Consider the following 25,100-nt stretch of genomic DNA (forward strand, 5'->3'; position numbering starts at 1 on the left):
TGAGATGCTGGCAGACTTGCCCAGTATCAGGATGTAGAATGTATGACTTTGACGAATCTCATCCGGAGCTGGAGTTGCATCACCAGGCCTCCTCCCTGACGGTGGCCCCTGCGTGCCACTACTTCCACTGGCAGCCTGAAAAGTTTAGGCATGAGCACTAAATAATGCCTGGGCTCCCCAGGTGGCACTAGTGGTTGCCTGCTAATGCAGGGGACATAATAGACACAGGTTCAATCCCTGGGTCGGGAAGATCCCCTGCAGGAGGGCATGGCAACCCACTCCAGTATTGTTGCCTGAAAAATCCCATGGACAGAGGAGCCTGGGGGGCTAGTCCATAGGGCCGCAAAGAGTTGGACACGACTGAAGAGACTTAGCAAGCTCGTGCTAAACAATGCTGAGTGGTGGGGTGTTTTTTTTTTAACAATCTTCCTTTAAATAAATTATAGTATTTTTCTGAATAGTTATCTATATTGTGAGAATTTTTAGAAAAAACAAAGAAGTAAAAAAAATAAAGAGTAATGAGGGATCTCTTACTGGTGGATTATGAATGATCTCTGGTAACACTTGGGGGCATGTTCTACCTGTCAATTTTTATGCATGTAAATACATTTCTGTTAGGTAAAATCAGGGTTACTTTACTTTTATCAAATCCTTGAATATTATTCAAAAATATGTAATAAATGGCTACATAACAATCCATCAAATGGTATTATCCATTTTTTAGCCAATCCCCAATACTGGCTATTTTGGTGGCTTCCAATTAGTGCTATCATGACATTAGATAAACACTTCTCATAAAAATTTCTGATCATTTCCTCAGTGGCAATTTGTAGAAGATGAATCACTGAATCAAAGGATTCACACATATTCAAAGCTTTTCCTATATACCACCATGCTATTCTCCAGCATGTTGTATCCGTTTCCACTTTCACCTGCTTTAAGAGGTGAACTTTTCTGACTTCTCCAAAATTCCTCTAGCGGTGGGCTTAAGAGTGGTAACGGGTTGCAATCACGGCTAGAACATTTGGCATAAAGCCATATTTAAAGCAAATATCAGTTTTGCAGACAGAATGCCTGTTTGGGATGGCTAATGAGGGCTGCCAGCCAAGTGGGGAGAAACGAACATCTCTTCATTCCCCACAAAAGTCACCACCATTCATTAAGTGACTATGGAAAACAATTCATGTAAAAGACCCTTGCAAGGAAAGTGTCCCTGTTTGACACTTGAGAATAATGAGGCTCACAGAGATTCTCTAACCTGGACATAGCATGATGGCACCAAGATCGCAGGCCTGGCTGTCTGGTCCATCCCACCCACATCTAATTCGGAAAGTTAAGGGACCCTGAGTAGGGGGTGTAAGCAGCCCTTTTGATCCTGGATATTGTCCATCCTCTTCTTCAAGTACTAATGGCAGAAAAGTTTTCATCCTAGATCCAAAGCACCCCTTATTCTGCAGTGAACCCCCAGGAGGTTTGTACTGAAGGAGTATTCTGTAAGAACCTTGGGTATGTGGAATACGTTTTAAAGTTTTTATTTATTTAATTGGAGGATAATTACTTTACAATACTGTGATGGCCCTGCCGTACATGAACATGAATCAGCCACAAGCAGACATGTATCCCCTCCCTCCGGGCCCCCTGCCACCTCCCTCCCCACCCCCACCCCCAGGTTGCCACAGAGCACCAGCTTTGGGTTCCCTAATTCATACATTAAACTCCCACTGGCTATCAATTTTACACATGGTAACGTACACGTTTCAATGCTATTTTCTCATGGAGTACTTTTAATTAAACCCTAAGGCACAAAGCCTTTCAAAGGCAAGCTTTGAGTCAGACTACTGTGGGTTTTAGCACCAACTCTGCAACTTAAAACATGTATGACTTTGAGCATGCCACCTACTTCTTACTTATTAAATGAATGGGGAAGAATTAAGGAGATAGTACACACAGAGGGATTATCCTGCAGGAAGCATGGTAAATGCTCAAGAAATAGTCTCTAATAAGGATTCCTACTACGGCAAATGAGGTGATAAGGATGGAACACAGGTATCTGACTCAGAAGGCGATAGAAGTGACCTAGCTTCGACACGCTGCAATCTCTACCCTCAGAATGTGACGGGATTTCCCTGGGCTGCATTACCCACGCAGGCACAGCTAGAGAAACTCCAGGAATGGCAAGTTTCTTGTCCCTGCAGGGTTGGCCTCAAAACTGGATTCTGGAGGATTCTGCAGCAACCTCAGGCCACGGATGATGGCTACAGGGTAGCAGACAAGATTAGATTCCATTAATCAACTCTGTCTAACTCTGTCCACTGGGCAGCCTTGGGCACTTACACACCGTCTGTAAGCCTGTGTGTTAAATGAAGATCATCACAGTTCCAATCTGCTGTGAGAAGTAAATGAGATAATACCACACATGCAAAGGTTAGGGTGACGATGCGTGACACATAAAAAACGAAAAACACTAACTGCAGGTATTACGTAATCATGAAAGCTGTTCACCTGTCTTCTCACGCTCTCCTCTCAGCACAGGGAAGAATCCTACCTCTCCACCTCTTGGAAGTAGGTGATAGACATGTGATTTCTCTGGCTGATATAAGTGGAAGGGACCAGAATCCCCCTAGGCAGAAGCCTTTAGGAGACAGTGGTCCACTGTTGTGGTTCGGTTGCTAAGTCTCGTCTGACTCTTTGCAACCCTATGGACTGCAGCATGCCAGGCTACCCTGTCCTTCACTATCTCCGGGAGTTTGCTCAGATTCACGTCCACTGAGTTAGTGATGCTATCTAACCATCTCATCCTCTGCCACCCCTTTCTCCTTCTGCCCTCAATGTTTCCTAGTATCGCGGTCTTTTCCATTGAGTCAGCTCTTCACTTCAGGTGGCCAAAGTACTGGATATTCAGCATCAGTCCTTCCAATGAATATTCCTTCCTGCATCACAGTGATCACCTACAATCCAGGTTACAGCAGCCCTGGAAGTCAGCCAGCCCCCTACCCCGGAGTGAGGACTGGGGGAGCAGACTCTCTGCCAACCCCAGATGCACACAGAACACGAAGCAGACGTTAGCTAATGGAGATTCAGGAATACTTTGTTACTGTAACTTGACCCATCAAATGGATGCTGATACTATTCTGAGTAACTTGTCAGACTCGCTCAGAATAGTTGGAAAAAATGATCCCAGCTTTTGATCAAAACATTAATAATAGTAATTCTGATTGAGGACTTTCTCAATTAGAGTAGGTGGCTGAGGTCAAAGCCTGTTTCAGAGCAATGAAAAGCTGGAGGTGAGAACTTTGCCCAGGACTCAGTGGGAATGGATTCTGTACAACCCCCTGGAAGTCAGGAGAACCCAATTCTCTCACCTCCAGCGATCACAGCTGTATGTCGACACACAGGGTGATGTAAGTCCCTTGACAATGAATGGGTGATGGGGTCTAAAGCCAGTGGGGCTGTTTCCTTAGGTTCCTGCAGGCCCGTGGTCTCCAGGCAGCACTGCCCAGCCGAGAGCCTAGAGACAGATCTATTCAGGTGACGCTGCACAGTGATAGATAGCAGAGTTGCTGGAACTAGGTATGCACAGCCCACTTTCCAGAGGTTTCTGTATCAGGGAGAGAATGGTGTGATCTCTGCCCTCCAATCCATAACCACCAGGCAATATAGGAAAAGTTTCAGTTCCAGATTTAGAACTAACTAAACTAACTATGACTTCAGAAAACTCAAAAAGATTGCTGTCAAAGCAACCAGTTTGGGGTTCAACTAGAAGAAGCAAAAGAGATTTGGTAAAGTATCCAAATCACTCAGTTTTACAAGTCACATGTAATATGTTGAATAACCATTGCTACTAACAGTTTCATCAGCCAGTAAGTCTGTGTGTATTCATTTTAACCAGATTCATTAACAACCTCACTGAACGATACAGTTACAAGGAGACTCATTTACTCAAAATTAAATGCTCTGTGGTACATTTTTATTTCCAGTTTTGCTTGAAGGAAAAAATACAGAAAAGCAGAAAAAGTCACAACTTATTGCTCTTACTAAAATGCTATAAAATACTTTTTACAGTATAAGATCTGATCTTTAATTATTAGGAATGGGACTCTACAATTTTTAACTTTTTTAAAAAAGCTATACAAACTCTTGCTTTGGTCTCTCAAAAACACAAAGAGCCAGTCATGTTTTCTAAAAGCATCTGTCTTTGGGGAAATTTCCCTTCTGCTTTCTCTCTAAAAGCTTGGCAGTGTTTGGATTTGTTTTTGCCTTTGTTTTTCTTCTATCTGCTCTTGATATTTTTGAGCATAGAAAAGACATCATACAGTGCTCTACAAGAGTTTTTTGTTTTGATTTTTGGTCTTTTATGGCACCTCCTAATAGCATTACGTGACTGTGGGAATCAACTCTGTGCTTCCCGAATAAGATATGAAATGGAAAGTTCCTGCTCTGTGTTCAAAGAACATAATCAGCCCTCTTGAGGCTGTATTGTACATTTTCCTGTATTTTCTATAGGCACAGAGATAATCCTTAGCTCGGTCTGGGGCAACTGCCAAAGGAACAGTCTAAAATGACAGATCCTAAAGGGGATAGGAGGGTTGGGAGGTGATGGGGGAAAGCAGAGGAAAAAAACTGTATAATAATAATTTCTGTTCACTTCCAGATACATTCTTAATGTTTTCATAGGCCTTTTATTCACTGTGTGATCTGCATATATTCATTGCAGAACATTTATAAAAATTATAAAAAAGAAAAAATCCTTCTTAAACTGACCACCAAGCAATAATCACTATTATCATTTTGCTGTATTTCTTTACAGTATTTTTTCTTAGAAATATATGTATTATATATCATATATATGTATGATATATAATACATACCTAATAATATACATAATATACTGTATTATAATATAGTATATAATATAATAATATATAACATAATAGTATATTATATATATATTATTATCACTGACTCAATGGACATGAGTTTGAGCAAATTCAGGGAGACAGTGAAGGACAGGGAAGTCTGGTGTGCTGCAGTCCATGGGGTTGCAAAGAGTCAGACACAACTTAGCTAAGAATCTGAACAACAACAAATATTATATTATTGCATGTATTACATATATAATAATATATGTAACACATGCATTTATATATAGTTACTGAAAAGATATGCATAAAATATATTTCCAGGAAAATAAAGTGAAACCTTTTAAGTGCAGCAGCAGCAGCACAATATTCATATTATTTATGCAACATTATTTAACTGTTTCTTTGCTGCTGGCCATTTCTTTGATCCATATTTTAATTTACATTTTCTTTCCTGGTTTTCTTCCTCTCTGTTGCCATGGTTAACAACAATGATAAACATCCGCAGGGAAGGACCTACCAGATCACCTAGTCAAGTGAATGATTTAAAATAACTATGAAAAAAAGAACTTAAACTATTTGCAAGCAGCAGTTTATAGTGAATAAGACAGTGTTATTTAGTACAACCTAGTGACAGAATATGGAAATGAGTGGTAAAAACGACGACCACTAACTGACCAGTAAGCCCAGCAAAGACCAGCACAGGTGCTGTGCTGTGTTCTGACTCTCCAGGGGATCAGATCGGACACAAGGGGACTCAGGAGCCAAGACCAAGTGAACCCATCCAAAGAAAACAGCCAAGGAAGGCCAGGGGATCTGACCTTGAAATTCTGGCCAAAACTAGGTACAGTATATGAAGGGGAGAGAGGAGAGAAGAAAGGGGGAAAAAGGGACAAGAGGAAAGAGGGGAAGGTAGGCGGGAACAAGGATGAAAGGAAGCGAGAACAAAACAAGTCAGGGGACGGGGTGGGACGGCCAGGGCAGGGTCAGCACCGGATCCCGGCAAGTGGCCAGCTGGTGCAGACGAAGCCCGTGAGAGTCTGCGCACGGGTCCTGGGGAAGCCACAGCCAAGGACGGGAGACCCCAGGTGCTCTCCTGGGCTGGGCTCAGATCAGCAGGGCAGGAGTCTAGATGTTGGAAGCTGGAATAGCAGGGCTGGGCATCAGGAATCAAGAGGCAGGGTCACCAGAGTGACACCATCAGTGACACCAAGGAGCCCAAAGATGCTGGTGCGACTGCTTGTTACGGAGCATGCAAGACATATACTATAGTCATCTGCCTCCAAACAATAATCTATACCTACAACTTTCTATCTATCTACTCCTCGGAAGGAAAGTTCTGACCAACCTAGATAGTATATTAAAAAGCAGAGACATTACTTTGCCAACAAAGGTCCATCTAGTCAAGGCTATGGTTTTTCCAGTGGTCATGTATGGATGTGAGACTTGGACTGTGAAGAAAGCTGATCGCCTAAGAATTGATGCTTTTGAACTGCGGTTCTAGAGAAGACTCTTGAGAGTCCCTTGGACTGCAAGGAGATCCAACCAGTCCATTCTAAAGGAGATCAGTCCTGGGTGTTCATTGGAAGGACTGATGCTAAACCTGAAACTCCAATGCTTTGACCACCTCATGCAACGAGTTGACCCACTGGAAAAGACTCTGATGCTGGGAAGGATTGGGGGAGGGAGGAGAAGGGGACGGCAGAGAATGAGATGGCTGGATGGCATCACTGACTCAATGGACATGAGTTTGAGTGAACTCCGGGAGTTGGTGATGGACAGGGAGGCCTGGCATGCTGTGATTCATGGGGTCGCAAAGAGTCGGACACAACTGAGCAACTGAACTGAACTCAACCTAGGACAAAGAGTTTACATACTAGAAAAATGGTTGACGATGTGATAAAGCAGGTGAAATTAGAAGCTGCAGATGTGGAGAATGAAGAGGCCCTCTAAAAGGTGAAGAGTTCAGTCCCTTAGAGCTGGATCTGATCTGACAGATTTCTCCATGAGCAGAAATGACTTTCTACTGAGTCAGAGTCTCTCGTCACACACCCGTTTGAACGTGGTGTCCAGAGGAAAGCTGAGCCCGAGGGCAGGCTTAAACCAAAGCATCTGCCAGTTAGTGGGGTTCTAGGGGAGAAGCCAGACACAAGGGGACACGAGCTGTGACAGACGTAAGTCAAAGGCGAGGACAGAGCTTCCCAGCAGGAAACAGGAGTCTGGCTTGAAAAAGACCAAGGAATAAACAGGCACGTCTGAGAAGCACCATCACTTTGTTTCAAGGACATCCTGAAATTTCATCTGGAAGAGTCTCTACAGGTTTTAGAGGTTCAGGCATTCATCGAGTAATTAGGAGAGGAATACCCACCCATGTGCAAGGTGCCATGGAATTAATCTTCTACCTCAAAGGTAAATGGATTGTGCCTGTCATCTCAGAATCATTTCCATCACAGGGTACACAGGTCCACTCCACTCTGCACAGAGGTCATGCCGTGTTAGGGTCACCTGTCACCCACCATCTGGCCTCTGTCTGCCTGTCCTTCCTTCACGGTGGCCACACCAGTTCACCTTCATCAACTCTCATGGGCCACTGGATGCTTTCGCTTTAATTGAATGAGAGATTCTTTAAATTCTACAGTGCTTTATAATTTTCAAATTCACCACTTGATTTCATATAATCTCATTATAACCCTTCCCCTCCATCCCCATACTGACCCCCTTTCCTTCTTCCCACTGGTAACCACTAGTTTTTTCTTTGTACCCATGAATCTGCTTCCTTTTTGTTTTTTTCAATAGTTTATTGTAGCTTTTAGATTTCAATTATAAGTGATATCATTTATATGACATATGATAGAATATCATAACAGCAATTTGTCTTCTTCTGACCTAATTCACTTAGCCTAATGCCTTCAAAGTCCACCCATGTTGCTGCTGATGGCAAAATTTCACTCTTTTTTACGGCTGAGTAGTATTCCATTGTATACACAGCACATCTTTACCCATCTATCTGGTGATGGACACTTAGGTTGCTCCCACACCTTTGGCAATTGCAAATAATGCTGTTATGAACACTGGGTGCATGCATGCTTTTGAATTCATTTTCATTTGTTCAGATATATGCCCAGGAGTGGAACTGATGGTCCATTAGAGATCTTTTTGTATCTCCACGACTTCACACATGGAAAGCTCCCCACTGCTTGTGCAGATGATTTCTTTCTCATTCTTCTTGTCTACTTTCAAATGTCCTCTCCATGGAGAGGCTCTTGTGAACAGCCCTGTCAAAATCCAGTGTGTCCATTTCCTCCATACCCCTTATCTGAATATTTATGATGTATTCAACTCTTTGTTTCCTTCTGTGTTCTGTTTCCTCAACTATATTTTAACCAACATTAGACTTCAAAATTCAGCACTCAAGAAACTCAGATCGGGCGGGGACTGCCCTCCTCCGGCGGCGGGAGGCGGTCACTTGAACTGGGCTGGGGGCTGAGGCGACTGCGGGGCCATGCGGACCGCGAGGGCGTCCAGACGCCGCCCGGCCCTCCTCGGTCGTGGCGGCGACTCGGAGGCCTCGAGAGGAATCGCCGTCTCTGTTCCTCCCGTCGCCCCCGCCTCTCAGGCCGCCGCGCTCTGGCCGGCCCGCCCTCGGCCCCTGAGCCCCCATTGCGGCGGCCGGGCCGGGCTCTGGGCTTTGAGTGGGAGGAGGACGAGCGGCGACGCCTGGACTGCACGCGATGGGGAACTGCTGCTGGGCGCAAGGGAGCTGGGCGGCTGCACCGTGCAGGGGGCGGCGGAGGATCCAGGTATTTTAGAACATGCTCAAGAGGTGAGCACTTCACTATAGAGTTTGAGAATCTGGTAGAAAGTGATGAAGGAGAAAGCCCAGGAAGCAGTCATAGGCCTCTTACTGAGGAAGAAACTGTTGACCTGAGAGAGAGGCATTATGATTCTATTGTTAAAAACAGAAAGATCTTGATATGAAAATCCAAAAATAGTCAGCCTTACAAGAAGAGAAGTTAAGACCAGAAGAAGCTGTACACCCTGCACAGTGTGAGGCAGCCAGGGCAGCAAAGCAGCGAAAGCTCTTGGAGCAAGAAAGGCAGAGAGTTGTGCAGCGATGCCGTGCTTCCAGCAATGGAGAATATCAAAGTCCAGGACCAGAAGATGACTTTGAATCTTGTTTGAGAAATATAAAGTCACAGTATGAAGTTTTTCGAAGGAGTAGACTCTCATCAGATGCTACCGTTTTGACACCAAATACAGAAAGCAGTTGTGATTTAATGACCAAAACTAAATCAACTAGTGGAAATGATGACAGCACATCTTTAGATCTAGAATGGGAAGATGAAGAAGGAATGACTCGAATGCTCCCAATGAGAGAACGTTCCAAAACAGAGGAAGACATTCTCGGGGCAGCACTTAGGTATAGCTGCAAGAAGACCGGAAGTAATCCCACATCAGCCTCTGATGATTCCAGTGGGCTGGAGTGGGAGAATGATTTTGTTAGTGCCGAAATGGATGATAATGGCAATTCCGAGTATTGTGGATTTGTAAATCCTGTATTAGAACTGTCCGATTCTGGTCTAAAGCAGTATGATTCAGATCAACAAAAACGATAGGAAAAAAACGATCTTGTTTATCAGTTATGACCAAATGTCACAAACCAACTAGAATGTATAAATGGTTTGTGCTGAGCCTTCTTGTGAGGGGAGGTAAGAAATTGTTTTGTAAATGCTTATTAGAAAGGAATAGGAATGATAGGCTGTATTTGAACTGCTTCAGAATTAAGTGCAGTTTCATCATCTGCCTTCTGCTTTTCAAAAACAATTGAATGGTTCTGTCATGTTACGAATTAAATTTAATTCTTTAGCAATCCTGTTTACTATTTGTTGCGTTTCACTTTTTAAAATAGTTCTGTTGATTTTACTTCAAATGCTTTCTTAATCCTATTCCAGTAGCTAACTGTGAAAATATTAAGGCATTTTGTGTTAATTCTCAGCAGACATGAAGGGAGCATGAAGAGGGACTGCCAGATTCAGACAGAATAGTGTTCCCTTTTCCAGCATTATTTATTCCTATGACTTATTTAAATTATGTCATCTAATAGTAAGCACAATTAGAGTAGATGACCCTAAAGAAAGCCTGAAATATCAGTTTCTTCCTACACTTACTGCATATCCCAGTATATCAGTGTTCATTCATTCTGAACAAAGGATATGATGCATTAAAATAATCTTTCAGAATTTGGACACTTGAAGTTAGTATCAAAAGATATTTAAGAAAATATATATACTTAGGTTTTCCACTTCTTTTTTGTGCCACTATAAATGAATGTTGAATTTAGTCAATTGATATATTAAATTTCTAGCTGTCATTTTACAAAATTCTATATTTCCAGTGAATGGTCTTGAAAGATTTTACATGCAACATATTCTCTGTGCATGGTTTATTAAGAAAGGAAAACCTAAAAAAGGTAATACGGGTATTTCAAAGTAAATAAAATCCTTTCTGATACGAAAGAATCTCATTGATTTCATTAAACTTTCCTTTGCCTTGTAATACAAGTTACTTTTAATAGGATGGAACTAAGTAAATCAATATATAACTGAATTTTATGATATACAATTAACTTTGTTTGTTCTAAAGTTTATGTATCAATTTAAAAGACCAAGGATATGGGACACTCCCTATTGCTTGTCTTGATTTTGCTGAGGATTGAGTATGATTTTAGTAAGCAAACTTTTTTCAATTTTTCCTTAGTTTTTTTTTTTTCTTGCAATGACAGTGCATGTTTTCAAAAATATAGGAAGGTCCAGAAGATATAAATAGTAACTTAAAGTTGTTGCCGTACTTTAAAAAAAAAAATCATGTGGCCCTTTCAATATTTGAACAGCTGGGCCATGACATCTATAATTTTGCCTCTTTTTTAATCTCAGATTAATATGACACTTTAAATATGTAAATATATTAGGTAATGCTGTTATTTATGTCTCTTAACATGATTTAAGTTGTAGCTATGTCATTGGAAATATTTTAAAGATAATCTACATTCACATTGCCTGTGTTATGCTTTTTAAAGTTTGTATACATAAGATGTATATTTTTGGTTTGGCATAAGCTACTATTGTAATTTTTCTTGGCATTTTGTTCATAAAGAATTTTTTGAAGGAATGGTGACTTCTCAAAGATTGTGAATAAACACATTTTTACATTTAAAAAAAAATAAAAGAAACTAAGATCATGGCATCTGGTCCCATCACTTCATGGCAGGTAGACTGAGAAAAAGTGGAAGCAGTGACAGATTTTATTTTCTTGGGCTCCTAAATCACTGTGGATGGTGACTGCAGTCATGAAATTAAAAAACATTTGCTCCTTGGAAGAAAAGCTATTAAAAATATTTGTTGCTTAGTCCAACTCTTTCGCAACCCCATGGACTGTAGCTTGCCAGGCTCCTCTATCTACGAGATTTCCCAGGGAAGAATAATGGAATGGGTTGCCATTCCCTTCTCCAGGGGATCTTCCTAATCCAGGGTTCAAACCTGTGTCCCTACACTGCAAGCAGATTCTTTTCCACTGAGCTACCAAGGAAGTTAATGACAAACATAGACAGCGTATTAAAAAGCAAAAACATCACTTTGCTAACAAAGGTCTATATAGTCAAAGCTATGGTTTTTCTAGTAGTCAGGTATGGATGTGAGAGCTGGACCATACAGAAAGCTGAGCGCCAAAGAATTGATGCCTTTGAATTGTGGCGCTAGAGAAGACTCCAGAGTCCCTTGGACTGCAAGGGGATCCAATCAGTCAATCCTAAAAGAAACCAACCCTAAATATTCATTGGAAGGACTGGTGCTGAAGCTGAAGCTCCAGTAGTTTGGCCACCTGATGGGAAGATCTGACTCAATGGGAAAGACCCTGATGCTGGGAAAGACTGAAGGCAGGAGGAGAAGTGGGTGACAGAGGATGAGATGGTTGGATGGCATCACCAACTCAGTGGACATAAACTTGAGGAAATTCCGGGAGGTAATGAAGGACAGGGGAGCCTAGCATACTCTATTCCACAGGGTCAAAAAGCATCAGAGAGGACTTAGCAACTAAACAGCAACAACAGCAGACTTTAAAAAGAAAGACATACATGCATCCTGCTCATCAATCCCATTCCCACTGCCCACCACATAACCAGTTTTCCAATGTGAGCATTTCTGATTGAGACACACATAGAATACATTTTGATGAAAATGCAGCTTTTAAAATAACATTTAATTTCTATGTCATAATGATTCAAAAAACCATTTCAGAAATATGCAAAATATCACTCGCTTGCACAGTACCAAATGACACTATTTCTATTTTAACCTGCCCTGAGCAGCAAAATAACTAAGGGCCCCAAAAATAGAAATGGGCTTAATTTGGCCAATAAGTATTTTGTAAAGTTTGACTGGAAGTTACTCGATAGCAGGAAAAAAAATTTCTCATTCACATGTGGCCATCAGTGTTAAGCAGAGTACCTGGCAGTGCTCAATAAGTGCGTTTTGGTTTAAAAACTTTTCTATTTTACACTAATATCTGGTGCATGCTAAGTCACTTCAGTCACAGCCAACTCTTTGAGACCCTACGGACTGTAGCCCATGGGCTCCTCTGTCCATGGGATTTCCTAGGTAAGAATACTGGAGTGGGTTGCCCTGCCCTCCTTCAGGGGATCTTCCCAAGCCAGCGATCAAACCCTCATCTCTTATGTCTCCTGAATTGGCAGGTGGGTTTTTGACCCCGCTAGCAGTAGTCATTTGTAAAAGTATAAACTTATATAAAGTAGAAAAAGCCTCCCCCCCAACTCAATCCAATTCATCCTACAGAGGTAGCCACTGAGAACAGATTGGTGTATATTCTTTCATTTGCCATGTATTTATGACCCAAAATGTGTACACACAAAGATTTACACATGTGATTTTATAACTTATGCCTTTCACTCAATGTATCATAGATACATTACTATGTTTGCAAAAACAGATATGCCCCAATCTTCTTAAAGGCTAGGTATGAATCCATACTTTATAAACCACTTATAAATGTCCCTTCTTGTGGACACTTGGGTTTTCCTCCCATTAAAACAAGAAATCAGTAAATATCCTCCACCATTGCACAATTAGTTGAGCATAAACACAGGATAAATTCCTACATGTGTTAGTGCCTGGTCCATTAACATTGATAGATACATTCTAAACTGCCTGGTGGCTGTCACGTTCACATCAGCCCTTGCACACCCTGGGAATTCTATTGTTTAAAAAAATGTTTGTCAATTTGAGAGTTGAAAATCAGTTGATGGTTTAAATGCCCTTGATGATGACTGAGGCTAGTCAGCTTTTCATACTATTCGCTGCCTCTTACATTTTTTTCTATCTAATAAAGATGATCCAACGCCTCCTCACCAAGCGAGAGACTAGGCGCTGGAGGGAGATGTTGGAAGACTAACAGCCCCGTGGGCAGGAGGCTGTGTGAGTCAGGACTGCAATCCTCCAAACCACCTACGCTCTGCCCCTTGAGCTGAGTTGGCTCAACTCATCCTTAACTTACCCAAGCCTCCAGACAACACGCCTGGTTCATTTTTAACTGCATGCATGTCATTTCAGCTGATATATCCCCCGTCATTCCTTACCATAACTTTGACTAAGACGAAAACGCCTGCTGTCATTTGAAAAATAACAGCATTTCTTCCCCTCAAGGGATTGGAAGAGAAGACACAGCAGAGACGCGGGATGGGCATGGACCTGCCACTTGTCAGCCGCGAGCCGGGCACACAGCTCACCATTCCTGGGCCTCAGCATCCTCATCTACGACATCAACCATGTAGAAATACCTTGTACAGTGTCTGACCTTTAACCGAATAAAGTAAGAAAACAAAGTGGCCACTGTTGGCTGTATGAGACAGGATTTTCTTGTTAAGCTGTAAAATCCCTCCTGGGGCATTATTTCTCACTTCACACAGGAATACAGAACAAGAGAACTATCTGCTCGCCACCCCCATCACGAATCTTGACTACAGTCTATCTGTCTCTAGGTGAAAAGTCATGCCAGGCATGGCCCAATCTCCCACTAACCCACCTCCAGGGATGGAACTCTGACAGACCACGTAGGAACAATGGTTATGCCCACTCACATCGTTACCCTCCCCAAGCCTGGTTCCTGAGTATATATAACTGCTGCTACCAAAATACCATAAGAATCTGGTTAGACCAACGAATCTCAGCCACAGCACTGAAGCACCTGGATCTGGATAATTCTGCATCGTGAGGAGCTGTCTTGTGCCTTTCTCAGCATCCCTGGCTTCCACCTGGACACTCCTGGTGCACATACCCCAAGTTGTGACAACCCCAACCATCTCCAGACGTGGCCATTCAAATGTCCCTTGGGAGTCAAAATGAGCCCCCCAGTTAAGAACCGCTGCTTTAAACAGAAGGAAAACAACCAAATGTGGTTTTACTTTTTTTAAATGCAATGTTACAACTTGCTTAATTTTTCCTGTGTTCCTGAATCCAGAGCCGTTTTGAGAGCCAAGCCAATAAGATAAGCTCAACATTAGCGAAATTAGTCATCAGGGCTATTTACAACTGATTGGAGAATATTAACTGCCTCAGGCAAATCAGTCATTAGCTACTGCTGATTTGGAGGGGGACACAGCATTAATAATTCAATAAAGCAAAAGGCTGCAGGCTATAAAACCTCGAGGTTATTTATTTAGCCAATTAGATTCGTTTTTGGTGGCAACCCTGCTCTTGTGAGTGGGAATAAGCCCTGTGTATTCTTCAATTAATCAGGAAAATTGTACGTCGCAAATCTGCGCTCATTGCCTTTCAAGCTGGAAGATGTGAGGCGTAAGTGGTCCTCCAGCCTGCGGAGGAGGAAAAAAACCAGCGCAGGAGAGCCACAGACTCATAACTTCGCCTCCCCGCAGAGAACAGAGAGGCATGGGAGAGGTGTGTAAATCAGAAGCCTGGGCCGAAGCCTTCCCGCCCCAGCCCCGTCTCACTTTTCATCCTCAGCCCAGGGCAAGACAGGGAGGAGCCCCACCAAGTAAAATGTAGATGCGCTGACACGTGGACAGGCACAGCTGATGACCATTCGTGATGAGTGATCCCATCTTAACCACTCAGAGACTGGAAAACGTGGTATAAAGACATGTCTGGTGCCACAGATGCAGGACCATTCTGTTTACTCCATGTGCTCAATGCAGGGAATGGGAACCATAGGATGTAGACTTCTTTTTGTGGGGGAAGGGGTTATTTTGGTCCAGGTCACAACGTGTCCTGTCAATCAGGAGTCATCTCTGAGCTCCATAGGCTGTGATGGCCAAATTGGGGGGAAAAAAATGCCACCACTAAAAACATTATCTAAACTGACATAGTTCTATTGACTGGGACAAACCATTGGAAATTAGAGAGATTTCTGCTTAAACTGTTAAGAAAATTTCATCTTCCTTTTTTTTTTTTTTAAAGTTGCTTTGTCTCTCTTTATACTCTATACTTCAGTTTCTTTTCCCTTTCACTGTCCTTTCCCTACCCCACTTTTTTTTGGTCCCACTCACTTGTTCAAAGGCCAGATTTAATTATAAGGAGAGGTGCCTGTAAGCTCAGAGGCACAAGGAAAGTTAGATGCCAAGACAGACGAGTTGTTCCCTGGAAGGCCACTGACAAGATTCCAATAAGGAGATGCCCTCCTCTCTAAACAAATGCAATCACAGAAAACTAAGCAAACTGATCACATGGACCACAGCCCTGTCTAACGCAGTGAAACTATGAGCCGTGCTGTGTAGGGCCACCCAAGATGAACGGGTCATGGTGGAGAGTTCTGACAAAACGTGGTTCACTGGAGAAGGGAATGGCAAACCACGTCAGTATTCTTGCCTTGAGAGTGGGACCATAAAGAAAGCTGAGCACCAAAGAACTGATGCTTTTGAACTGTGGTGTTGGAGAAGACTCTTGAAAGTCCCCTGGACAGCAAGGAGATCCAACCAGTCCATCCTAAAAGAAATCAGTTCTGAATATTCATTGGAGGGACTGATGCTGAAGCTGAAACTTCAAAACTTTGGCCACCTGAGGAGAAGAACTGACTCACTGGAAAAGACCTGATGCTGGGAAAGATTGAAGGCAGGAGAAGAAGGGGACAACAGAGGATGAGATGGCTGGATGGCATCACCAACTTGATGGACATGAGTCTGGACAAGCTCCAGGAGCTGGTGAAGGACAGGGAAGCCTGGCGGGTCTCAAAGAGTCAGACACAACCGAGCAACTGAACAAGGACACAACCAGCTTTCCCCTCTGGTAACCATAAGTCTGTTTTCTAAGTCTGTGAGTCTGTTTCTGTTTTGTATCCAACTGCAGTAGAAATGGGGTTGAACCTGGGAGCCTCACTGGGGGAGGCATGTGTCTCCTCCCTCACATGGGGGAGACACGACTGAGCGACTGAACTGACTGACTGAACAAACAGTATGGCCCTACAAACCCTCTAGAGAAAGATTTAAAATACATAGAGACATCTATTTTAGCCTTCATGGACATACGGGGTCAGTCGAATGGCCCTCACAAAAGCACAAAATGGAAACCATATCTCCAAACATTTCTGTTTCCCTGAAACTGAACTGATGACTTGATAAACAAAACATGGATCTCAGCTTCTCATGAAATTGCACTGACCCCCAAATTATCTTGGTCTACACAAACATGGGGCTTTCCAGTGGCTCAGATGGTAAAGAGTCTGCCTGCAATGCAGGAGACCCAGGTTCAATCCCTGCATCGGGACGATCCCCTGGAGAAGGAAATGGCAACCCACTCCAGTACTCTTGCCTGGAAAATCCCATGGACAGAGAAGCCTGGTGGGCTACAGTCCATGGGGTTGCAAAGAGTCGGGCATGACTGAGTGATGAACACTTTCACTTTCACGCAAACATACTTTTCTTCTGTCCTTTAATGTGCTTTTGGTTGTGTTGTCCAAGGTCAGGGGTACACACAGGTAGATTTGAATGACACTGCTGTGTATCTCAGAGCTGAAGAGACCTCCCATTGCCTCCATTCAGGTGATGGGTTTGTCTGACTCCAGAAGACCCAGAAGGTCTCTGTTATGTTTTTCAAAGTGGCACCTAGAAGCAATATTCTATTAATTCCATGCAGTGGTAGGGCCTTGTATTAAGGGAATCAGAGGCCTCCTAATACAGAGCAGTAGCCCACCAGGATCCTCTGTCCAGGGATTCTCCAGGCAAGGAATTCTCCAGGCAATAATACCAGAGTGGGTAGCCATTCCCTTCTCCGGGAATCTTCCCGACCGAAGAATCAAATCTGAGTCTCCTGCATTGCAGGCATATTCTTTACTGTCTGAGCCACCAAGGAAGCCCATAAGAATGGAACTCGGGGCAAATAAATTTTGATTGAAGAAGAGAGAAAAATCAAGATATCCGTAAGATACCCACTGTCTAGAGTGGGTATCCTTAGAGGTCAGCATTCTGGGTGGGAGGGAGGTAGGAGGGGAAACAGCCTCTTGTGTGTGCCCAGTAACAAGTGATACACACACTGGCCACTGAAAGGAACACGGGGCACCCAGAGGCATGCTGGTCTGTGTTTCCTGATTTCCCGGGGACCCCGGATCATTAGCATTTGTCAACTTCCCTGGTGTAAATGCTCCCTCTGGGGCCCACTTCCCACTTCAACCTACCCACAGGAGGTCACTGGACATGGGGATGGGAAGAGACGCACACAGTTGGTTCTCAGTGGGTGACAGGATGGACCAGCCCAGCCCACCACCAGCAAAGGAAGTAAGAACAGAAGGGGAACTGGAAACCGGGTAGGGACCCTGAAACCTGTTTCCCACGGGTGGGGACTTGCTCTATCAGGGCCTTCAACATTGACAGAACTGGGCTTTACTGATCATGTATTCTAGGACACTGAATGGAGCTTCCTTCTCTCCACTTGCATTTATGAAATTCTGAGAAATTTAAAAATTCATGAAGAGCAAAGATAAAATTAAATCCAAACCTCAAAGGGCTGTTCATTTTCTTCCTGCTGTGACCCTACCCCATTAAATATGGCAGGAAATTATCAAGGCACTGATTTGGATTCAGATGCACTTTAGTTATGCCCAGACTTGTTGCCAATGGCATCCACAGAGCAGAGATGATCCCCTCACCACTCTGAGACTTGCTGGTGGCCGTTAGCTCTGCCTCCAGCTCCCTCCTTTCCTTCGCTCTCACTTTGGTCTCTCTTTGAGGGGCTCCCTCCATCTCGTCTCATTTTTCTTTCTCAGTCTCTGTCCACACGCCCCTCAATCCCTCCCACTCTCTCCTCCCCAGTTCTCCCCCTTCTGGCCCCCTGATCATTTACTTCCCTCATCTCCTCCTCTCTCTCTCCCTATTAGGCAAGGATTTATACGCTCATCCTCAGAAACTACCTGGAAACCCAGGCCCTGGTTTCCAATTCTGTTTACCGGAGTGAGTGGCAAGCCAAACTGTAAGGGAAACAGAAAGAAGTCGATGAATCTGAGCACAACAAATATACCCTCTATTACAAAGCTCAGAGCACACTTTAAAAGCGTGCATTACCCATACGCACTTAATATGATGTACCAAGAACAAATGTGACAGAACAGAAAAAATGTATAGGCACAAGAGACCAGATTACTAAGCATTTAAATAAAGTTAGCGGAAAATGCTGCAATAAGAATTCTGAGTGGTCTTTCTGTTTTATTTGCTGGTTTCTCCTTGCCCTCATATGTACTAGCCAAGCTCTGAAATTCTTACATATCAGAAGATTCAGAGAAGGAAAGTAAATTAGACCCAAAGACTAAAAGCGTAAGTCACAAAATGAGGGCAGTTTTTTTTGTTTGTTTGTTTTATAATTTTTCAGTAAGGGCCATTTTTAAAATCCTTATTGAATTTGTTACATTACTGCCTCTGTTTCATGTTTCGGTTTTTTGCTTATGAGGCATGTGGAATATTAGCTCCCTGATCAAGGATCAAACCTGTACCCCCGGCACTGGAAGGCAAAGCCTCAAGTGCTAGACCACCAGGGAAGTCCCAATGAGTGCATTTAAAAAAAATAAATATTCTAAGATTCAGGGGGTAGGGGGAAAAAAGCAGCTGTGTGGGATGAGACAAAGAATAGAAAACCTATTAAAGATATAAATAATGTGAAGGTCAAGTACTCCTTTCCACCTGACAGAGACAGTGAAGCCAACATATGCTGAACAAATAGAAAATAATACGACTTTAAATGTGACAACTCTTTGGGAGCTAATTCTTTATTCACAGAATCATTCTGCAATGCAAGGGTCCCAGGGAAAATTAACTCAAAATGCTGTCCCCTGAGAATAATAAAAAAGGCGAAACTGAATTTCTGATATCCACAGATTTTGCAGAGGAAAAACAAATAGATTTAGAACCTGAAACCATTAAAATATAAGAAATTTTATAAAGAATTTTTTTCCAAAGATTAAGGCAAAGCATGTCCTCCATGTTCTGATAAATGAAAATGAAAGCTGTGTTTATAGCTCTTAGAATCATTTGACAAATATGTCAATAATAATGAGCCACTAACATTACTTCATTGGCCTCCCACAGTCAGAAAAATATTAAAATTTCTCCTGTGATCTCTTCGTTTTAACACACTTGTTCTTATTTAGCATGTTATCAGGAGGTTGTAAGCAAACAGCTAGTTAGCTAGCTGTCACAGTCAACATTTAACATCTTTGAAGTTAATGATACTAAGTGGAAACTCTAAAAAAACTGTAATTAAAGAGTGCATTTTAATAAAACAACAGAAAAAGTATTTTACATTTCAAACAAAGTGCTATAACAACTCAGTACGCTCTAGGGTCTCCCATTTGAAGTGGTATTTATCATTATACATCAGTATATTCATTGTTAGAAATTCATTTATTCACACTTAAATATTATCTGGAATATTGTATACTTAATTATTGCTAGGGTCTGAAGATTTGTTGCTGCTGCTGCTGTTGTTGCTCAGACATTAAGCCATGTCTGACTCTTTGCAACCCCATGGACTGCAGCTCACCAGGCTTCCCTGTCCATCACTATCTCCTGGAGTTTGCTCAAACTCATGTCCATTGAGTTGGTGATGCCATTCAACCATCTCATCTTCTGTCACCCCTTTCATCTCCTCCGCTCAATCTTTCTCAGCATCAGGGCCTTTTAAAATAAGTCAGTTCTTCAAATTAGCTAGCCAAACTACTGGAGCTTCAGCTTCAGCCTCAATCCTTCCAGTGAATATTCAGGGCTATTTCTTTTAGGATTGTATGATTTGATCCACATGCTGTCCAAGGGACTCTCAAGAGTCTTCTCCAACACCACAGTCTAAAAGCATCAATTCTTCAGTGCTCAGCTTTCTTTATAGTGCAACTCTCACATCCATACATGACTACTGGAAAAACCATAGCTTTGACTAGACGGACCTTTGTCGGCAAACGTCTCTGCCTTTTAATATGCTGTCTAGGTTGGTCATAGTTTTTCTTCCAAGGAGCAAGTGTCTTTTAATTTCCTGGTTGCAGTCACCATCCACAGTGATTTTGGAGTCCAAGAAAATAAAAGGCATGTATCTTCCCTGAACTCAAATGTGACGGGGTTAGGAAGTGAAATTGATTCGGTCATGAGGGTAGAACCCTCAAGAATGGGACTGAGTAAGCAAGATAAGTCTGTCTTGGTTCAACAACCATTTCATTTGATCCAGTTCTCAAAGTAAATGCATTTAAAGGGTTTGCACTGCCAGAGCTCTAGGGGGGGCCCCTCCTTCAGGTCCCTAAAGTATGAGTCTCTGTTTCCTCCCCCTCCTGCTCTGCATCACACTCGTTCCTCTACAGTCAGTGCAGCTTCTGCTCACCAGACACCCGTGGGTAGGCTCAGCAGATTCAGCAAATAAAAATACAGTATGTGCAGCTGAATTGGAATTGAAAAGAAAATAAAAAACACAGTTTTTTTTTAGGTTCAATGCAAATTTCAGATAAACAGTAGATACTTTTTTTAGGGTAAGTACAGGGCAGATTTATACCAACACAGTTACGCATTGTTTATCTGAAGCTCAAATTCAAATGGGCACCCTGTGTTTTACCTGGCAATCCTACCCAGGGAAAGCTGTGGGAAACCGTGCATAGTTCAGGGTCCTGATCCTGGCTACCTGCCTCTTCTTCCCACTCTGGGACTCTGGAAATGACAAAAGGGACATATGCGCTTAAGTGACAATGATCGTGAAAGTGCCAGAAGATGAAAGTGCCATGCAGGCCCGAAATCGTGAGATAGAAAGGAAATCAGCTCACATGAACAGAGGGACTCCTAATCTCCAATACGACCTAAGAAGACGGCCAGGAAACACCACGGTGCCTCCGGGGCTACTCCAAGGTCAGAAGCAACATATGCAATGATGAGCAAGAGCACGAAGGCCTTGGGAATTAGTTGGGGGACTCCCTTCAGAACCTCTAAACAATGGTGCCCACCACCCTCACCCTGGGTTAAGCAGCAGAAGTGTCTGCTCCTGGGATGGTCAACCAGCACTTGGACCAAAGAGAGAAGGAGGTGCCCAGAGTGACCGCTGACACTCAGGAGGCACAAGAAAACAACACCCCTGCTGGATACCCAACCCCATCATCTTTGGTCAATAGACTGCAAGCACAGAAAGCAAAACAGCAACCACAGATAGAAGATTCCAGGCTCACAGGATGACCTGATGACCAAGAACCTCAGGAAAAGCAACATCAACACCAGGAATCACCAAAGAGCTATGTGGGTCCTATCAGTTCAGTTCAGTCGCTCAGTCGTATCCGACTCTGCGCGACCCCGTGAATCACAGCACGCCAGGCCTCCCTGTCCATCACCAACTCCCGGAGTTCACTCAAACTCATGTCCACAGAGTCAGTGATGCCATCCAGCCATCTCATTCTCGGTCGTCCCCTTCTCCTCCCGCCCCCAATCCTTCCCAGCATCAGAGTCTTTTCCAGTGAGTCAACTCATCACATGAGGTGGCCAAAATATTGCAGTTTCAGCTTTAGCATCAGTCCTTCCAATGAACACCCAGGACTGATCTCCTTTAGGATGGACTGGTTGGCTCTCTTGCAGTCCAAGGGACTCTCAAGAGTCTTCTCTTATCTATTCTGTAATTGTGCTGCTATCATGAATGGGATCACATTATGTTGTTATATATTCATCATTTATTGCTAGTAAAAAGAAAATCATTCATTTTTGCACATTTGTTTCATAATTTGTAACCTGACTAAACTCATTTCCTCCAAAAGCTTGTATTTGATTGCCTTGTGTTTTGAGGGCCAAAACACAACATAATGAAGAATAATTTTACATTCTCTGCTTCAACGTTCATATTTTCTTATCTCCTTTTCTATCTGATAGCATTGCTTGTGCTCAGTGCTCAGTTGTGTCCAATTCTTTGGAACCCCATGGGCTGTAGCCTGCCAGGCTCCTTTGTCTATGGGATTTTCCAAGTAGGAATACTGAAGTGGGTTGCCATTTCCTACTCTAGAATTGCATTGCTTAAAATTTCGTCAAAATACAGCATTAAATCACACTGGGAAAGCCAGTATCCTTTTCCCACCTCAATGGGCAAAGAAGAGTTCAGTTCAGTTCAGTCGCTCAGTCATGTCCGACTCTCCGCGACCCCATGAATCACACCACGCCAGGTCTCCCTGTCCATCACCAACTCCCGGAGTTCACTCAGACTCACGTCCACAGAGTCGGTGATGCACCTACCCCCTACATTTCTCTCAATGGTTGTGTTCTGCCAGGGCTTCCCAGGTGGCACTAGTGGCAAAGAACCCACCTGCCAATGCAGGAGACATAAGAGATACTGATTTGATCCCTGGATTCTGAAGATCCCCTGAAGGAGGGCACAGAAACCCACTCCAGTATTCTCGCCTGGAGAATCCCATGGACAGAGGAGCCTGGGGGCTACAGTCCATGGGGTCACAAAGAATCGGACACAACTGAGTGACTTGGCACAGCACACACAGCATGGGGAACATATGCTGTATCTGTGTTCACCTGTGAGGCTACTCCAACCCCACCTGGGCTTGAATCACTCTCTCTCTGCTCCATCTTTGGAAACACACAATCTGTCTAGATGGGCATCTCTATCTGCAGGTGAACTGAGATGAAGCTGGAATGCCCACACTTCCAGATGGCCCCGCTGAGTATTTCACAACATGTAAGTTCTACTTGTTAAAGAAAGTAACTCCAGATGCTAAATGCACCACTTTTTACAGGAAAGTCTGTTGTGAAAGTCCACTTTGACCTGCCATACTCTATCATCAGGGCTTCCCAGGAGGCTCAGTGGTAAAGAATCTGTCTGCCAAGGCATGAAGCACAAGACACAGGAGTTCAATCCCTGGGTCAGGAAGATCTCCTGCAGAAGGAAATGGCAACCCTCTCCAGTATTCTTGCCTGGGAAATCCCATGGAAGAAGAGACTTCTGGACAACAGTCCCTGGGGCCGCAAAGAGTCAGACATGACTGAGAAATGGAGCACACACAGTCCAATGCCACTATTCCTATTATTTGTGACCGTATTTTTCATGACTGCTTTCAAGTCAGGAAAATCAGTGACTAGTCTCAAACCTGTGTCCATTGATACTAGCATCTGTATGTGGTATATGCCTGCCACACATCTGCAGAAGGCTGTGTCCTCGAGTTAATTCCTAAACTGACCTGGCCCAAGTTCTCTAACACACTGCTTGTGTGTCCACAGATCTCAAGCACTGACTGCAAATATTTTTTATATCCTCAAATAAAATATGCCCATTATAGAGTCTTTTCTGGAAACAGAAAGATATTTAAATCTATTCAAAATCCACCATCAGGTCAAAAATTGGGGAAAGTGTTAGAAATCTATGAACTTCCTTCTGAAGTGAGTAAATTTTTATAAGAACTCTCTTCATGTATTCTATTGGGTTTTAAGTCAACATAACTTTGTTCGCAAAAACACCTTCTGAAATGTTTGCTGCTGCTGCTAAGTTGTTTCAGTCGTGTCCAACTCTTTGCGACCCCAGGGACTGTAGCCCACCAGGCTCCTCTGTCCAGGGGACTCTCCAGACAAGAATACCGGAGTGGGTTGCCATGCCCTCCTCCAGGGCATCTCCCCAAAGTGTTTGCTACTTGTTTGGTTTGATCAGTTTGCTTTCCAGTTGTTGCTTGTTTTGCATTTAGCTCCAATGAAAAATTGCTTAACAGTTTTATGACTATCAGCATTCGGTGAACAACCCAAAATCCATGGTGAAGCTCACACTCCATATTCTTACAGGCTTTCCCCAGGTCCAAACAGGAAGTGACACAGACAGACATTGCATCCAAGGAGTGTCCTTCAGCGCTTTGCCCCAGGTAGAAAAAAGGAGCCAGATTTGAATGCAGGATGAAACTAACAACAATGGGAGCCCTTCATTCTAATGAAAATTATTCAAAAGAGAACTAAAGGTCAGCTTTTTCATAAAACCCATTTAAAGACCCTTCCTAAATGGCAGGTGCTGTGCTTGGTACAAAACACAAGGGTTTCTCTAACTCTAACTTGCTGTTGATATTCAGTTGCTAAGCTGCGTCCGGCTTTTTTCACCCCATGGAGTGAAGCGAGCCAGGCTTGCTTGTCCTTTGCTGTCTCCCGGAATTTGCTTAGATGCATGTCCATTGAGTCAGTGATGCTTACTAGAGCTGTTCAAAAGAGAACTAAATATCAGCCTTTCCATAAAACACATCCCCATGGGCCCTCATAGAAGACAGGCCCTCTGTCGGGCTCAAGGCTGTCCAGGGATCAAGAAGCTGCCATTCAGAAAGGAGCCAGGAGCCCAGTGAGGATGGTGGTAAACATACTTCGCCACAAGCAGATAGAATGCGCTGGATAGCATGGATTAAGTTACGAATGTATCATACTCATTCTATCAGAAATTTTGAGAAAAACCACTCTTCAGATAGTGTGGTCCAAATAATTCAAAGAGAATAAAGAAGTGAAGTAGGTATTTAACACTTAAGAAGTGAAAGTGCCCTTGAAGCAGCGCTAACAGGATGATGAGAAGAGCTCCAATGGGAAGAGCGGTAACAAGTCTGCACATGGACGGATGTGGCTTTTCTAACATTATCATCCATTATGACTCATCACAAACTTCTGTCTAAGAGGCTACCCAAGTGAGGATGTGCTCTCAATACACTGCCTTCGAGCACCACTCAAGACTCCCAATTTCTAGCTAAGTAATGCTGAATCTCAGT

At 43.2% G+C, this 25,100-nt stretch overlaps 1 protein-coding gene and 1 pseudogene across 1 annotated transcript in view; one reads left to right on the plus strand and one right to left on the minus strand.

The window, feature by feature from the left end:
- SEMA5A (semaphorin 5A) overlaps positions 1-25,100 on the minus strand; it is a 569,574-nt gene that overhangs the window by 472,153 nt on the left and 72,321 nt on the right. The gene's annotated exons all lie outside the window — the stretch shown is intronic.
- Positions 8,591-9,475, plus strand: LOC129553373 (AP-1 complex-associated regulatory protein pseudogene; annotated as a pseudogene).

Source organism: Moschus berezovskii, chromosome 18, assembly GCF_049115385.1.
Source record: "Moschus berezovskii isolate FMDL1 chromosome 18, NW_MosBer_1.0, whole genome shotgun sequence".
NCBI classification, from domain to species: domain Eukaryota; kingdom Metazoa; phylum Chordata; class Mammalia; order Artiodactyla; family Moschidae; genus Moschus; species Moschus berezovskii.